Consider the following 16783-nt stretch of genomic DNA (forward strand, 5'->3'; position numbering starts at 1 on the left):
CTCTAAATTGGTGTCTGGGCAGCATTTTCTCTTGTCGTCAGAGGGATGTCAGCCATGTAAAACTTCCCAATCCAGCAGGACACCCCCCCACACACACATCCTTATTATACACAGAGCTTGGCCACCACCATATAAAATAGTCTAGATTAATAGTTTTTTCGTTAAGAGTCAATAAACAAGTTCCTAGGTCCATGCAAGTTTCTTATAGCAAAAGCTCAATGTGCCATTCATCATTGCCACCAGAGGACCAGAAACTCCATTTGTTTCCTCTGCTGCTGACATATGTAACTTATAGATTTTAAAGACCTAATTATTTCCTGTGACGCAGGATTAAATCTGAACCCTTTTACTGGAGAGGTGAAAGAGGTAGTCTGTATCTTGGAAATCTGGAACCTCCAAAATCTATGTTTCAGATTCTCAGGGGGGATAAAGTAATAGCAATAAAATTGCAAGTTCGGGACAATATGAAAGAGGGCGAAAAATAAAGTTCCTTTACAACCAGTCCCACCATCCCTGGACCCCACCCCAGCAGGGAGAAGCACTTACTGCTGGTTTTCATTTTGGATCCCCTCATAACGTCCTGGGCCTCCATCTCCTGGTTTCTGTGCTGTTTTGAGTCTTGTTTCTAGTTTTCTTTTTTGAGGAGGGCTGCTTTGCCTGCCAGTACAGGGAGCTCGAAGTACCTGGAAGTTTGCTGCCTTATTCCCTCCCCCAAGCATTTCCTAGCCAATGACTAATCAGTACATGGCAATTAAAACTTGAACTCAGAATACACTCAGGTGTAATTCATACCCCAGAGTTCTTTCCTCCATAAGATACAGCTGAGGCTGGTGCCTTCCCTGAAGTCACTTATTGACTTGACTTCTTCCCTTTCCTTGCCCTTGTTTCTCCACTCTTTTATTAGCTTCTCTAGGGAGCACTCGGAGAAGGCGATGGCACCCCACTCCAGTACTCTTGCCTGGAAAATCCCATGGATGGAGGAGCCGGGTAGGCTGCAGCCCATGGGGTCGTTAAGAGTCAGACACGACTGAGCGACTTCACTTTCATTTTTCCCTTTCATGCACTGGAGAAGGAAATGGCAACCCACTCCAGTGTTCTTGCCTGGAGAATCCTGGGGATGGGGGAGCCTGGTGGGCTGCCGTCTATGGGGTCACACAGAGTCGGACACGACTGAAGCGACTTAGCAGCTGCAGCAGCAGCAGAGAGCACTTCCTTAATAAATAGCTTGTCCATCAATCATAGTTTCAGAATCTGCTTCTGGGCCACTCACACTAAAATATCTATCAACCAACCCCATTATGTGAAAAGTACCAGTGAGGCATTGAAAAGGAATCCTGGAAGCAACCACTACTGTCCAAGAAGACAATTGGCAATGAGAATAAACACACAGAATCTGCACTCATCCTGTTTAAAATCACAAGTTGGCCAATCCTCTCCCAGAAAAAGTCTACTTGGTATGTAGAGGGCTTCCTGGAGAACTGCAGGTAACTGGGGGTACCATGGTATCAGGTGGGTCTAATAACTTCACATCCTTAGGTTGTTGCCTAAGTGGACTAGCTATCTCAACACTGGTCCAACACTAATGATCACCACCTGATTCCCTATAGCACCGAATGCAAGCATGACCCCCACCCCCAACTTGAAGAGTTCCTAATCTTTCCTTACATCTCACCTGTTCAGTGTGCAACCTCTATGCCCCAATCTGTTTTGACTCTTCATTGCCCCCTGAATGTTCAGTCTCTTTATAGTCTCATTACCTTTGCTCATATTCTTTGTCTACCTACAATGCACTCACTTCTTCCAGCCATTCATCTATCATAATTTAGATTCACAACTCTTACCTTGAATTCTTCTTCTAATCTGGAGGAGGAAATGGCAAGCCAGTCCAGTACTCTTGCCTGGGAAATCCCATGGCCAGAGGACCCTGGTAGGCTACAGCCCATGGGGTCACAAAAGAGTCAGACATGACTTAACAACTAAACAACAACAATAATTTTTTTGTCTTGTATTAGGTAACTAGCACAGGGGCTTCCCAGGCAGAGCAGTGGTAAAGAATCTGCCTGCAATTGCAGAAGACGCAGATTCAATCCCTTGGTCGGGAAGATCCCCTGCAATAGGAAACGGCAACCCACTCCAGTATTCTTGCCAGAACATTTCATGGACAGAGGACTCCGGTGGGCTACTGTCCATGGGGTAGCAAAGAACTGGACACAACTGAGTGACTGAGTGCACACACACACACACAAAGTGACTGGTATAGGAGGTTGTTTGAGTACATTTCTTAACTAGTATAATGATAACATGACAGTCATAAGTATTTAGAAGTACATTTATATCAATAATAGTTATTTATGAATATACATTAAATGCAATAAATACTTACATTTATATTTGTATAAAATGATTATGCACATAGGATGGAACAAAAGATGAGACTTTATTTTCAGAATTGAAATATAAAGATCATGAGAATATGGTGACCATCCTGAGGTACATGGCTAGCAAGAGAGAAACTAGGGCTAGATACACCTAGGGTCTGACTCTGATTCCACTGAATTTGTCACCATTCCACTGTGTCGTGAATCTGATGCCTAAACTCTCTCCTCTCTTATTCATGACTTCAGTATAAGCACTGTGTTCTGATGATTATCAGGTGTACATGCCCCTGGGTTGGGTGACACACTGAGCTACTTACAGTTAAAATGTTTAATTTATGTATCTGCCATTACATTAAGTTATGTATTTTCCATTCGTCTATAATATGAGGGATACAGATTCATATGTCGTTGTTGTTCTTCAGTCATTCAGTCATGCCTGACTCTTTGTGACCCCAAGGACTGCAGCAAGCCAGGCTTCCCTGTCCTTCACTATCTCTCGGAGTTTGCTCAAACTCATGTCCGTTGAGTCAGTAACGCCATCCAACCATCTCATCCTCTGTTGCCCCCTTTTCCACCTGCTATCGATCTTTCCCAGGATCAGGGTTTTTTCCAATGAGTCGGCTCTTTGCATCAGGTGGCCAAAGTATTGAAGCATAGATTCTTATGGTAGCTCTTAAACATTAGAACAAGGAAATGGAAGCAGGGAGGAGACAATACAGTGATGTCAGATTACAATGCCCTGAGTTTTGGTATTTTCTGAAATTGAGCTAATCTGGAATCACAAGAAAACTGGATTAAGTATTTTCCAATTAAATAACACTGGGAATCGATATAACATGTTGGAGGGGAAAGACTCATAAAACTACTTACCAATAGTCTTGACATTCAGGCATAGTTGTTTATAAGATTTTTCTCCCCAAAATATGGCATGGGTTTCTGATGTCACTTAATTGGGAAACACTTTAGTTTTCTCTTAGTCCTATATTCATTCAACTTTAGAAAACCAAGAGAATAATAGTGGTAATTCAAGATGTCAAGCCACTGGGGAATTTATTAGAGATCAAGAAATGGATTCAAACAACACCAAATACTTCTTTTATTTTCCCCACCTCTTAAACTGTGGACAATGAAAATCTATCTAAATCCCTTTGTTGATCACTTGAACTTAAACTGGAAAAATAAAAGGGAAACATTCTATAAGCCTTAACAAAGAGGTTATATTTATCTATAAATGAATTGAGAGCAAGGAAATTCATTAAATTCATCATTCAAATACATTTTTCACTGTTTTTACATTGATAATACCTATTTTCAATTTTAAAGGTGCATTGCTATACCATGAAAAGTTTTTGTCTTGTTTGGGATGGATAACTTCACCATGTCTTCAATTTTCTTGCTAGGAAGGTAAAGAAAATCATATGTGATTACTTCCTTTTCTTGATTCTACTGAGAGAGGCCAGTCTTAAAAGTTTCATTTTAAACAATAAAATATTGTCATAACTTATAGACTAAAAAAAATGTCAAGGAATTATGGTGTGCTCTGATAGTTTTGAATGACAGCTACCATTTAAATACTAATTCCCCCTCCTAGATTTTCTGTATCTTTATCTTGTTGTGGTGAAATATATTTCTCATATAAGATACTGAAGTATAGGCTTGCTTATTATATGTGAGGAGATGCAACTAAGGGTTTTATATTATTTTACAAAGACTATACTTTATCACGGAGAAGGCAATGGCACCCCACTCCAGTACTCTTGCCTGGAAAATCCCATGGAGGGAGGAGCCTTGGGCTGCAGTCCATGGGGTCGCTAAGAGTCGGACGACTGAGCGACTTCACTTTCACTTTTCCCTTTCATGCACTGGAGAAGGAAATGGCAACCCACTCCAGTGTTCTTGCCTGGAGAATCCCAGGGACGGCGGAGCCTGGTGGGCTGCCGTCTATGGGGTCGCACAGAGTCGGACACGACTGAAGCGACTTAGCAGCAGCAGCATACTTTATCATTCTGAATATATATATATAGTGTGAACTCATCACGTCATTTTAAATGATGGCAACTATCTCTCTGTAAATTGTTTTGGGGAATCTGAGCAATATTTTAAAATGTGCTCTTATGTGAAATGAACTGATTACTGTTACTCTAGAGATAGTGATGATCACAGTGTAGGCTACTAGCTAACATATTGTACCAGTTATAGCAGTCTCAGGATGTTCAAAAGACGTCCACCCCAGCTTTAAAATTCAGAGTTAATATTTATTGAACACCTGCTATGTGCCAGTTCTTATGGTTTATTTCATTGATCCCTACAACAACTCTATGAAGTAACTACGGTGACTATCCCTATTTTACAGGAGAGGAAATGAGGCCTGAAAAAGTAAGGTTATTACTTGTCTAAAGTGGCATTGCTTTCAAGGGACTGAGAATTCAAAATAGACAGTAGTACACTACAGAGCCTCATTCCTAACCATTGTGTGACACAGCCTCTCATGAGCAGCCACATTTTACCCTCTGACAGAATATAGGAGTCAAATAGTCTATATATGAGATTATATTATACAAAACATTTATATAGCTACTCTGGTGTCTTCTTTTAGGAGAAAGCAAACTCAAAAAACAGGATTAGACAAAAAAGGATATGTTACCTAGAATGTAGCACCCAACTCAGGGAGTAGGTCTGAGAAGTAAGAACAAGTCAGGATATATAGAGAAGGGGAGAAAAAACAGCATGAAATTATGTCATGGCCAGTTATGTACCTGGAATAAAGGAAGTCAGTTTGATGTGTACATGAAACAAACTGCAGAAAATAATGATCCCAAAAGAAGGAGGAGATTTGGTGATCACTGGATGAGTTCCCTACTCTTGCCTTAGTAAGTTCAATAATGATATCTGTGGACTTCCAAACCCTTAAGCATTCTCTTCCGCCATGTCCCTTTTATTATCATTAATGGTGGCTATTTTTGAACTGAGCCCTGAAAGGTATTAATAAAGTCCACCAAAGAGAGTTGCTTGTCTGTTTGGTTTATCATTTACCCTTTATTTAGAGAAGGAAAACTTCTGTCTAAAATGAGTGTTCCAGTTAGAGCCAGTCTGGATTAAAGTTGCATTGTATCAATATTTGGGAACACCTGAATAGCATACAGACGCTGCTACTCTGAAATGTAGAAGAGACACTTCGATTATTTAAGAACAAACAGGCTTTGAGGTAAGGTGGGGAGAGAACTAGATGACTTCTGGATGTTGAGCTTGATGTAATTTAATTTCACTTCTTAGTTCAGGGCAATAGTGTAGACCCAGAGGGCCGCACAAAGGAAAGGCCACTATATTGAACATCTTTTTTGGCAGGTTGACTAATTCCTTCCATCAAATATGTCCATGTCCTAATCCTGGGAACTTATGAATGCTTCCTTACTGGAGAAAAGGGGTTTTATTTGATGTGATTGAGTTAAGGATCTTGCAATAGGGAGATTATCTTTGATTACCCAAAGTCCAGTGTATTCAACACAGATTCAGAGGAGGAGGATAGGTGATGACAGAAGTAGAGATTAAAGTGATGCATTTGACATGGAAATAAGGGCCACGATTCAAGGAATACTTCTAGATGATCACTAGGTACTGAAGAAGGCAAGAAAATGGATCCTCCCTTCATACCCTCTAGAAGGAGCCAGTCCTGCTGACACCTTGATTTTAGCCCAGTGAAACTGATTTTCGATTTCTGACCTCCAGAACCATTAAGGGAATAAATCTGTTGTTTTTAATCCACTACATTTTAGCAATTGGTTACAGCAGAAACAGGAAACATATACACTGTTTCAAGGGGCTACCTATTCCTTACTCTTTATCAGCTACTCTGGCCCTCTGACCAACTTTTACCAGCTCCTTAAATTCTTGTTGCTCAGTCACTAAGTCATATCTGACTCTTTGCAACCCCATGAATTGCAACATGTCAGGCTTCTCCGTCCAGCACTATCTCCTGGAGTTTATTCAAACTCATGTCCATTGAGTCAGTGATGCCATCCAACCATCTCATCCTCTGTCGCCCCCTTCTCACCCACAATTTTTTTCCAGGATCAGGGTATTTTCCAATGAGTCAGTTCTTCGTATCAGGTGGCCAAAGGATTGGAGCTTCAGTTTCAGCATCAGTCATTCCAATGAAGCCCTATTAAATCAGCAACCCCTACTCCTGGCTCACAGATCTCTCCCAACCTAAAACTTTCCAACTTTCTAGACCTTTGCTTCTCAAAATTTATCTTTGGATCAGCATCTCCTGAGAACTTTTTAGGGAAACACATTCTCAGATCCTAACTCAGACCCACTGAATCAAGTTGCCTGTGGGTGGGGCTGGTCCAACAACCCATGCAGGTGATTCTGGTGTGTGTCAAAGGATGAGCACAAGCACACTCTGATAGCTGCTTCTCTAATTCCATCCATTTTTTCTTCAATCTTCACCTTCCCTCCCGTTTCCACAGTGCTATCACCTTATCTTCACTTCCCCTCCATCTCCTTCATCCCGCCCTCATTTTTTCTGTTATTTTGACTCAGCTGATTTGAGGCGTCATTAAGTGAATCAGAAGTCTAATTGCTTTTTATAGCTGGACAGGACCACAACCAGTTTTCCCTGTATGGGCTTGGTATGGAAAAGAAAGGCAGGCAGGCAGGTGCCCAGAATTTCTAGACTAAAAGGTATACTTTACTCTGGATTGTGGAGTCAACAACCCCCTCTCTCACTGTGGCCTGATATAAGGTCTGGATTATGTGTTGTCTCAGACCTTGTCACCCACACTTGGACTCTTCTCCAGAAAGATCACACGTTTTTCTTTGGCAAGTAGTACTATAGATTTCTCTCTAGGGGCCAGATTCCTGTATGCATGTGAGTAGTGAGAGGAACATGCATGCAACTAGCTCAGTTGTTTTGAGAACAGTTCACAGTTAGTTACCCTGAGCACTGCCCAAGGCCCACTTCTGCTCTGTATGTTTGCTGACTTGAAGCTTAGCATCTCACTGGGTGACTATGAGTTCTCCTTGCTTCATTTTACCTTTCAATCTGACTTCATTTGCTCCCTATCTTCCAATATTTACTCAAAATAAATGATCTGCTGCTGGTTGCCTTTGTTGATTTGCAGCACTAGTGTAATGTTGTTATTTTTACATGTGTTTTCTGTTAATATCATCCCTCACTCTTCAGCCTTGAGAACTATTCACTAGACCTTTGAGAGCCTCATTTTTCAAAACATATAAGAAAGGTTGTTAAAAAAAAAAAGAAGAAAGGTTGTTGTGCAGTCACTAAGTTGTGTCCAACTCTGTGGCACCATGGACTGCAGCATGCCAGGCCTCCCTGTCCTTCACCATCTTCTGGAGCTTGATCAAACTCATGTCCATTGAGTCAGTGATGCCATCCAACCACCTCATCCTCTGTTGTCCCCTTCTCCTCTGGCCTTCGATCTTTCCCAGCATGAGGGTTTTTCCAATGAGTCAGCTCTTTGCATCAGGTGGTCAAAGTTTTGGAGCTTCAGCCTCAGCATCAGTCCTTCTAATGAATAGTGGGTTGATTTCCTTCAGGATTGACTGGCTGGATCTCCTTGCTGTCCAGGGGACTCTAAAGAGTCTCCTCCAGCACCACAGTTCAAAAGCATCAATTCTTTGGCCACAGCCTTCTCTATGGTCCAACTCTCACATTCATACATGACTACTGGAAAAACCACAGCTTTGACAAGACGGATCTTTGTCGGTAAAGTGATGTCTCTGCTTAATATGTTGTCTATGTTTATCATAGCTTTTCTTCCAAGAAGAAAATCTTTTAATTTCATGACTGCAGTCACCATCCGTGGTGATCATTGAGCCCAAGAAAATAAAGAAAGGTAGCCAAACACACTATCCTTTGGTGATGAGTCCTCTCTGGCTTCAGCTCTCCTCTGTCTGTTGTGAAACCCTAAATGGATTTAATAAATCTGTAGTGCTTCCAACTCTTCCCTGAAATTCACATTTTTTCAACCTGTTTCTGCTATGCATCCCTGAATGTGCCCAGAAGGACTTTCACATGTATTCTCCCTCCTTCACATAACCTTCAGCGTTCTTGACCACAAGGTTGGATAGGGAAGAAAAGGTCATTAATGAAACTTGGAAGCTGTCTTATTTCTCACTCTCTTCTCACTGAATCCTTTTTCAGTCATCATAACATAGGGCTTTTAGTCCTTCTCTATGTCTCTGACTCCATATTATTCCCTTAGCCTTGATCCCTACTACCTATTGCCTGAAGAAACAAGGCACTTGACACAAGATATCCTATCCTTAGCTTTCTTCATCATCTTAATGCAAAACTGATCATTCTCCCACTTACATCTTTAAGTTTTTTCATCACTTGCTGGCTTTGGGTGAATAATATTTACCAAAATTTTTAAAATCTAATCTCAGCTTGGATGGTCTGAAATGTTACATCCATATCCAGCAAACTGGAATGTTTTATTAGAATATATGACTGTTCTCTCCCACTGCCATACCTTTGCTCTTCCCGATGTAAGAATTACCTGTGTTCCTCCTCTGTCTCACCTAGAACAATCTATGCTCTTTTTTCAAAGCCCCTTAAAATTTCTTATCTTTCATTTTGCAATTTTTAATATCACCAGGTTGAAGCCACTTGTCCTGCCTTCAAATTTCCAGCACTCTCTCCATCTATAATTCTGATCTTATTCTGTCTTGTATTATATGTATATTAGGAAATAAGTTTCTTTAGGAAAGGAACCATGGCCCAACATCCTTTTACATTCCAGTATATTGCACATTTGTAAGACTTCAATAAATCTGGACTGAATTAATTAGAAACAATAGTGCCTTTTAGGGTCCTGCAAGGATACAGTTTAGAATAGTAGTTAATATTTCACAAGTCATGAACATGTGGGAATAACACATTACTCAATGCAAGCAACAATAAGAAGATTAAAATGACAAATTAAAAATAGATTCCCAGAAATAACTTATGTAGAGAAGAGAGATAGATGTTATTTCAAAAGTGATCTTGTGTCTTTTTCGTCCATGAATTGTTCTCTGCACATAATCTAGATTAACTGTTTTAGATCACCATTCAAATTTATAGGTTTAAGTTCCAGAAAACTTAACCAGACCTGCAACATGTCTAAGTTCCTGAAAGTACAATTATTAAAATACTTGTGCTGACTTAGATTATTGTATCCTCAGGAGATTTGTCATCTATATTAATGTAAATAAAATTGATTATCATCTTAATTCTTGGTGGATGCTTAAGGATTTGAAAGCTCTAATTTAATCCCCTCAAATTGTCATCACCATCAACAGTATTTACACACTTATATGATAGCCATGGAGCTGACTATTTTACAGGTATTAGCTTATATAATTCTTAAAACAGTACCAACTTTGTAGATGAGGAAAGTAACAGACATTTGAATATCACCCAATGTAGTAAAGTTAAATTATAAAGCCAGCATTTAGAGATAATTTCCTGTTTGCAGAGCCCACAATCTATGAAACAGACTTAATCTACTAGAATCCTCTTTCTTCTTTGATGGCCTCTTATAATTTGTGGACTGTTCAAAGAAGTGGCATATAAGCCTGTACATGTACAAGAAAGTTTAAAGCACAATTACAACTTTTGTTGATGGACATGAAGAATCAATGAATCAAATAGACATGAATCTGCATGTTCCATCCATGTAATACAGAAATATACATGGATTATCTTTCTCTTCATTCATCGTTAGAATAGTTGCAAGTACCTAGTGCTGGGAACCATATACAGTACAATTCTCTCTGTTAGATTTTTGCTTTTGCATCTGTTCTTCAAAAGGAGACCCCAAGGGGCTCTTGAAATGTTTACACCTGCAGCTTGAAGAAAGTGCCTCAGCCTGGATGAGTTCCTCTGAGAGATTATGCTCACCCATCTGTTTTCATAAAAGTTTAATGCCAGGCAGCAAACTCATAGATTGTTTTGTTTTAATTTAATTTTTATTTAATCTGTTAGAGATCAGATTTCTGCAATCTGGTGGCAGGTGTGTAGTAACAAACACACAATGTGTCTACCCGCACTTCCCCAAAGAACCATTTGTGACTGCACTGACTCCATACACAGCAGTAATTGGGACTCTTACTAGGATGCAGTCACTGATTCCTGGAGCTTCATATCTATTCTATAAGGAACCCAGAGGCGAAATATGCTCTACTTAAAGAGTACAGTTCTCATCACTTAACCCAGGCCAAATACCAGCATTTCTGCCACCTCTGGCTTTCTAATCTAGAGCCTAGGAAGATATGCTCTCCTATCACCACTTCACTGACCCCCCAGCCAATAGTGAGAAACACATCTTCTTGTCCTCGCAGTTAAAAACCCTCCCGGTGAGTCTCGAGGTTTTGTCCAGTGTCAAGAGCCTCAGGCATTATTTTAATAATCCTCATTGAATATAAAAGGAGATATTTTTACTCAGCTTTTATTTTATGGAGTTCTACTTTTCAGGGAAGTTCCCTCAACATGCAAATCTCGGGCTATTTTTCTTCCACTCGGCCACAACACATGGTGATGTGGGCAATCTGTCTCTTATTTATTTTTATTTTTATTTTTTTAAACTGTGGATCAAGAAGATTAGGCTAGCTATAACTTCCAGGCCTGGCATTGACCCTTAGTGAACAGCAAATAGTCATTTTTCTATCTGAAAGAATTTTGTCTCCTTCCAAGTAATTCCCCTTAAGGAAAAGTGGAGGATGAAGTTGATGAGACCATTGTATACGGTTGGTATGAAGCTTTCTCTTGAAAGTGATGATCCCTTGCAATTAATATTTATTAACTATCCATTGTTATTACTATTTATTTTAAGCTGGATATAGGGATGGTATTGGCTCAAATATGATATCAGAATTAACATATAGTTAGGGTTACATGGTCCCAGTTGTAAAGGTTAGAGAAACAGGTTACAACTCTGGGGGGCTTTGAAAAAACAGGGCCAATACAAACCCTATGGAGAATAGTAAGGAGTAAGGAGGTACTAGTAAGGAGGTTCCTTAAAAAACTAAAAATAAAATCCAGAAATCCTCCTCTTGGGCATATATCCAGAGAAAACTGTAATTCAAAAACATGCATGCTCCCTAGTGTTCAATGTAGCACTACTGACAATAGCCAAGATACGGAAGCAACCTAAATGTCCATCAACAGAGGAATGGATAAAGAAGATATGGTTCAGAATTGAAAGAGACACATGTACCCCGATGTTCATCATAGCATGTTTATAATAGCCAGGACATGGAAGCAACTGAGATGTCCATCAACAGATGAATGGATAAGGAAGCTGTGGTACATATACACAATGGAATATTACTCAGCCATTAAAAAGAATACATTTGAATCAGTTCTAGTGAGGTGGATGAAACTGGAGCCCATTATACAGAGTGAAGCAAGCCAGAAAGAAAAACACCAATACAGTATACTAACGCATATATATGGAATTTAGAAAGATGGCAATGATAACCCTATATGTGAGACAGAAAAAGAGACACAGATGCATAGAACAGTCTTTTGGACTCGTGGGAGAAGGTGAGGATGGGACAATCTGAGAGAATAGCATTGAAACATGTATATTATCATATGTGAAACAGAACACCAGTCCAGGCTCGATGCCTGAGACAAATGCTCAGGGCTGGGGCAATGGGATGACCAACAGGGATGGGATGGGGAGGGAGGTGGGAGGGGGGTTCAGGATGGGGAACACATGTAAACCCATGGCTGATTCATATCAATGTATGGCAAAAACCACTACAATATTGTAAAGTAATTAGCCTCCAACTAAAATAAATTAATTAATTTTAAAAAAAAAGAAGATATGGTTCATATATTCAATGGAATATTACCCAGCCACTAAAAGGAACAAGATAATGTTATCTGCAGCAACACAGATGGACCTATAGATTATCATACCAAGTAAAATAGAGAAAGATGAATATCATATCACTCATATTTGGAATCTAATTTTTAAAATGACATATTTATTTACAAAATAGGAACAGACTCACCGATTTCAAAAACAAACTTATAGTTACCAAAAATAAAACATGGTGGGAAAAAATAAATTAGGAGTTTGGGGTTAACATATATATGCTGCTAAGTCGCTTCAGTCGTGTCTGACTCTGTGCGACCCCATAAACAGCAGCCCACCAGGCTCCGCTGTCCCTAGGATTCTCCAGGCAAGAACACTGGAGTGGGTTGCCATTTCCTTCTCCAATGCATGAAAGGGAAAAGTGAAAGTGAGGCCGCTCAGTCATGTCCGACTCTTAGTGACTCCATGGACTGCAGCCTACCAGGCTCCTCCATCCATGGGATTTTCCAGGCAAGAATACTGGAGTGGGGTGCCATTGCCTTCTCCGTAACATATATATACTACTATATATAAAATAGATAACCAATAAGGACTTACTGTATAGCACAGGGAAATCTATTTACTATTATATAATAACTTATATGCAAAAAGAATCTGAAAAAGAATATATATATGTATACATATACATATATATGAATCACTTTGCTGTACACCTAAAACTAACATAACATTGTAAATCAACTAAACTCCAGTAAAATTAAAAAAAAAAAAAATAGTTCTAAGAAAAGGAGGCCACCAATACTAATACTGGATACTGGTGGGATAGGAGGGTAGAGAAAGTCAAGGAAACAAAGCAACTCATTGTTCTAATGTACATGTCTTTAGTATGCATCAAGATGACCTCATGTGTTTGATAAAACACAGGTTGCTGAGTCCAACTCATAGTTTCTGACTCAGCAGGTCTGGGGTGGAACCCAATAATTTTCTTTTCTAACAAGTTCCCAGGTGGTCCCCTTGCTCTCTACCAGGGCCCACACTATTCCAGTGATTTTCAAGTCTAGTTCCACACTAGAATCATCTGGGAAATATTTGGACAATGCAGGTAATTGGGTCCTATCACAGGCCAATTAAATCACAATCCTCATATCTGGTCCTAGGAACTCAGTGTTTTATAAAGTTCCTTGGGTGATTACAAAGTGTACCAAAGTTTGAGAACCACCCTTGTGGCCTCATGGAATAGTCCATGGAATTCTCCAGGCCAGAATACTGGAGTGGGTAGCCATTCCCTTCTCCAGGGGATATTCCCAACCCAGGGATCAAACCCAGGTCTCCTGCATTGCAGGCGGATTCTTTACCAGATGAGCCACCAGAGAAGCCCACCATAAAGTCATATGAGTTCAACTCACTGCTAGACTTGTTCTCACCTTATTCCTTACTTTTCCAGGAATAGACTGTGATGCTTTCCTTAACTTTGGAACTTAGTTTGCCGGACCCACTCTAATAAATTTCTCAACTTCTCAGCTTTAAACAAGAAACTTAGTGGAATATAAAATTCCACTTGATATCCTCGTGACATGGTTTTCTTACGGTGTTTTGTGCAATGGGCAGTGTAAAAAGATGGAAATCCCTCTTAGGAAAGATCTATTCCTGCCTCTTCCTCTTCTATACTCTTTCCACTATAGAGATGCACATTATTTGAGCTCAGTGCTGGATCTGACAGAGGTCAAGCAAAGACACTGAGGTTACTGCTGTGTGATATAGAGAGGGTGACAGCCCCCTTCCCAGAAAATATTCATACACTTTCAGCAGCAAAGGGCATCTGCTAATTGCTCTGTACTGAAGAGACACTTCAAGTCAGGATTTTGGCTGAATTAATTGGCAATTCCATTATTTCTGCTGAAAATAATGGCTTGTTGTGGCAGTGGGACTCACCAAGAGAGAGCACGCCACAGCAGCGTAATCAACCGTGCACCAGCACTCACTGTGTTTTTTACTCCACTGCAGTTATTCACTGCTTCTCATCTCCTCGCATAGTACGTCTCCTCCATTACAGGCAGATTCTTGACCGTCTGAGCCAGCAGGGAAGCCCAAAGTAGGTCTACAACGGAAATAGGCAGGTGGTAACTTAGGCGATGCTCCTTGTATATTTTCAAATAAGGTGAGAAATTCCTTGATCCTGAGCATGTGGATGGTCAGCTAAAATGCAAAATAACACATGTAGTCCAAAGGATTTGAGAGAGTATTTTCTACAGAAGCTTAGAAGTCAGAAGTTTGAGGACTACAGAGCTTCCGGGGAAAGACGATTTCCGACACCTCCTAACTCCTTGGCTGATTAGGCAAGATTTATCTAGGTTGAACTTCACATGCCCTGAATTCATTTGGGGCACCTACAGGACTTGAATTTTTTTGACTCTGTGTCTGTTAGCCTCTGATGTCTTGACACAGTTTTCTTACTTATATTGCAAAGAAGCTGGAGAGTAGAAGGAGAAGCAAGCCTCATTGCAATGATTTTCTGTTATTTTTTTTCCCAGCCTATTTGGAATTTTGTTTAAACGAGAGTTTCACAAACTCATAACTCTTGACATTTTGAGCTGTATAAATTTTTCATTTGGTCGTTTGCCCCATGCATTGTAAGACATTTAGAAAGATCCCTGGCCTCAACTCATTAGATGCCAATGGCAGACAATTCCTCCCCCCCTCCCCCACGCCAGTTTTGACAGCCAAAAATGTTTCTGGGATGGGAGGGGAGAGACAATGGAAGATTGCCACTGCTGTGAACCACTGGTCTAAGACACATCACCTAGGTTACACTCAAGGTTCAGAAATGTACCTGACAGTGCAGCTGGTATGGATGTATTTGTGTTCTGTGGTTTCTTTACATTTCTACATACAAAATTCTCTATGTTTCTATGTTTCATTGGCTCTCCTATTAAATGTATGTGCCTTATTTTATTAATGATTCACACCTTGTATACTCACACATAGGTACAACTCTGACATTTCACAATGCTTTCAAATAGTCCGGTCTATGTTTTGTTCAATTCACAGAGGCTTGTGCACCCACCCAAAGAGTGCAACTTTCTTCCAATTTCAAAAACAGAAGCTTTTTGGCTTCATTATTATCATTTGCCATTTCTCCAAGTGAAAGAGAGAGACTAAGTAATTGAACTGACGAGTAAGGTTTTTGGATTTGTGGTTTTGTAAAGACCTAGGATTAAGTGTGGGATAATTTTTATTTTCATTTGGTTATTTCTTGCTTAGATATAAAATTTTCTTGCACAGCTCTTTCACTTTATAGCCCTTTATCTTACTCTATATTGTATGGGAGAGAGTTGAATGTAAGTGGGACTTATTAAAAGAGCTGGCCTTAGCTTTGAAGACAGTGGGACTGATAGGTCAACTGCCAGCCCCTAGTCTGACTTAAAAGCCCCAGCTTCTGGGGACCGATGTGTTGATCAAGCTGTACAGACAAGCCAAAGCAGATTTTTTCTCTCTCTTATTTCTTTTTGATCAGAGTTGGCTGTTCCAGAGTGTCATTTATTGTTTGCCTTGTGACACCTTTCCTTAACCTCTCATCCTAAGTGGAAATACCAGTCGACAGACACTAAAAATTATATAACTCTAAAAATTAATTTCAAACTTTGAAATAATTTGTTGAGCTTTCATTTTAAAATCTGAAGTTTTCTAAAAAGAGCCATTGCAGGGGTAAAAATCTTCTCTTTTTGAAGAGTTTTTTCTTTTTTTTAATAGCTCAAGTGAAAATATTGCCAGCAGTCTCTAAGTTCTTCAGCAAATATAATTTCATTTCTCAACATTAGCTAAAAACTAGAAATGAAGAAAATGTATATTTACCTTCTTCCTTTGATATAACAGACCAACAGAATTTTCACTTTGAGAAATGTCAAACTGTTAATCCTTCACTGCATATTTTCATTTGGAAATCTTCTATTTACTTGTTTTTCTTTCCTTTCTTTGGCTAGATGTCTGTAAGCTTTAAGTTTTGTATTTACCTACTTAGTCCCAAATCTTTTTCTTTGTTTTCTTTTTTCACTTTAAGTACTTCACTGGTGCATTTTACCATTTTTAGTTGGGAAAATGAACAAAGCTTTGGTAGATTGTGTCAGCATTCTGTTAAACTTTAATTTATAGAGTAACTTTGAGACTTGAAACAAGGTAATTGGCAGAGTAGTGAACTCTGTGGGAAATGTTTTACATGAATAAAAAAGGGAAAGTTAGTTAACAAATATTTACTTAACAACTGCTGTGCTCAGAACCCTGTGTCCAAAAGCTCAATGGACAGAAAGGCAGTGGAAACAAAATAGAAGTGCTGAGAGGCTTACTCCACAGGTGGGGGCATGGGGACAAGAATGGGGAAAATGATTTATAAATCCCCATAACCAAAATCAAAGTTACTTAAGACAAGCTGGAATAAAATGACCAAATAAAATGGCAGGGTGAGTATGTATCAGCTTTATTTTCCTACACTTGCATTCAGAACATGACTTCATTATCTAATGGCCACGTGAACTTGAGAAATTTACTTGTACTCTGAAAACATCATTTTCTCACAAG

General features: G+C 39.6%; 1 protein-coding gene across 4 annotated transcripts in view; it reads right to left on the minus strand.

The window, feature by feature from the left end:
* LOC145539478 (uncharacterized) overlaps positions 1 to 16783 on the minus strand; it is a 702259-nt gene that overhangs the window by 332762 nt on the left and 352714 nt on the right. For 3 of the 4 annotated variants that reach the window (XR_014077848.1, XR_014077852.1, XR_014077854.1), the window contains one exon: positions 14144 to 14309. The exons of the other annotated variant lie outside the window; for it this stretch is intronic. The gene's annotated coding sequence lies outside the window, so the exon portion shown is untranslated. The remainder of the gene's footprint in view (positions 1 to 14143; positions 14310 to 16783) is intronic. 4 annotated transcript variants of the gene reach the window in all.

This window comes from Giraffa tippelskirchi, chromosome 2 (genome assembly GCF_054371585.1).
Source record: "Giraffa tippelskirchi isolate mGirTip1 chromosome 2, T2T-mGirTip1v1.2.pri, whole genome shotgun sequence".
NCBI classification, from domain to species: domain Eukaryota; kingdom Metazoa; phylum Chordata; class Mammalia; order Artiodactyla; family Giraffidae; genus Giraffa; species Giraffa tippelskirchi.